Raw genomic sequence first — 2,200 nt, forward strand, 5'->3', positions numbered from 1 at the left:
CATGGCAGGTAGTACTACTTAAGGACTGGGACTTTGAATTTCAGTAGAATTGAATTCTAATCCAGGTTCACCACCCATAGTTTGACCTTCCACAAGTTCCTTAACTTCCCCTAAACCCAGCTGGCTCACCTCTAAAAAGGAGATAATAGGGGTGCCTGGGTGGCTCAGTCAGTTAAGCGTCCGATTTCGGCTCAGGTCATGATCTCGCGGTTCGTGGTTTCAAGCCCCGCGTCGGGCTCTGTGCTGACTGCCAGCTCAGAGCCTGGAGCCTGCTTCAGATTCTGTGTCTCCCTCTCTGTCTGACCCTCCCCTGCTCGCGCTGTCTCTCTCTTGCTCTCTCAGAAATAAATAAAACATTTAATAAAAATAAAAAGGAGATATTTTGTGCCAAACACTTAACATGGTGCCAGACACATAGGAAGTAATTAATAAATAGCAGCTATTACTTGGATACGTTTAAAACCGTGAAGAGCATAGCTGAAATACTAGTTCAAAACCAGGTTTCCTTGCTCAGTATTCCATGTTGTAAAGAATTAATTTATAAAAAATAAATAGTGAGAAATGTAGAAGATGGGGTTTTGCTTCACCCACATCCCTTCTTCTGTATGAAGAGTTCAACTTGGCCCTGAACTGAACTGCCTCAGCTCGTTAGGCCCCCTTCTGGTCAAGTTGGAGCACCAGAGCCAGCCCTCTTATTCCAGTTAGGATCCATTTGAAGGTCCATCCCAGCTCCAGAGCTCCCTGAGCTTTCCTTTGGAAGCCTTTGCTGCTTCCTCCCCAGTACGCCCCCTCACCAGGCTTCATCTCTAAGTCCTCTTCCCAGGGAAGGTCAATTAAGTCCAGCAACCATTGTAGGGGCAAGGCTCTCTTGAGGAGCATGGTTTGCAAACTTTTTATGTAAAAGGACAGATAATGTTTGAGACTCTGGTGGGCCAGACGCTCTCTGTGGCATTTACGCAACTCTGCCATTCCAGGGTGAAAGCAGCCATCGACAATACATAAATGAATGGGTGTGGCTACATTACAGTAAAGCCTTCTTTTGTGGACGCTGAATTTGAATCTCTTATAATTTATACCTGTCAAAAAATATTCTTTGGGGCACCTGGGTGGCTCCGTCACTTAAACATCCAATTTTGGCTCAGGTCAGGATCTCGAGGTTTGTGACCTACACTGGGCTTTCTGCTGTCAGAGCGGACCCTGTTTTCTGCTTTGGATCCTCCGTCCCTCTCCCCCATGCACACGCACTCTCTGAAAAATAAACGTTTAAAAATAGATATATTCTTTGATTGGTTTTTCCTTTTTTAATTGATAGAAAAGATTCTTAGCTCATGGGGGTTCAAAAGGAGTGTAACTAGATTTATTGTAATCATTTTGCAATAGATACAGGGGCACAGTACAATTTGCATACAGCACAGTAGATACGTTATGCACCGGAAACTAATGTCATGTCATATGTCAGTTATATCTTAATTTTAAGAACTTAGGAGGCGCCTGGGTGGCTCAGTCGGTTAAGTGTCCGACTTTGGCTCAGGTCATGATCTCACGGTTCATGGGTTCGAGCCCCGCGTCAGGCTCCATGCTGACAACTCAGAGCCTGGAGCCTGCTTCAGTTTCTGTATCTCCCTCTCTCTCTGCTCCTCCCCCACTCACACTCTGTCTCTCTCTCGTTCAAAAATAAACATTAAAAGAAATAGAACTTAGGCAGCAGGCTAGACACGGCCAGTGAGCTGTGTTTGCCATCTTGTGAGCTAGAAGAACTGGGTAGAGCACTGAAGTGTTCGTGAAGCCACCATTCCAGTGCTTGCATTGACAGAATTGGCTATCCTGAGACCCTAGAACATGTAACCTTGTTTGGAGGATACAGAAGACCCCTTCCTGGCTCCAAAAGGGTCAAGAAAGAATGGAGTAAAAGGTGGAGGGAGGTGGAATTAACGTTCATAACTTCTTTTGAAGCTTAGTACCACCAAGAAAATCATATGTAGCAAAATAAAAGGAATTATCTTAATATTTGCAATATGAATATCATGGGCCTGGCTGGCTCAGTCAGTGGACCGTGTGACTCTTGATTTCAGGGTTGTAAGTTCAAGCCGCACATTGGGTGGAGAGATTACTTAAAAATAAGATCTTTTTAAAAAATCATGTGCTATTTTCCATTTGGAAAACTTCATCTTCACTAGTAAACAAAACTGGGAGGTTAGAG

This window comes from Crocuta crocuta, unplaced genomic scaffold (genome assembly GCF_008692635.1).
Source record: "Crocuta crocuta isolate KB4526 unplaced genomic scaffold, BGI_CrCroc_1.0 scaffold630, whole genome shotgun sequence".
In the NCBI taxonomy this organism is placed as follows: domain Eukaryota; kingdom Metazoa; phylum Chordata; class Mammalia; order Carnivora; family Hyaenidae; genus Crocuta; species Crocuta crocuta.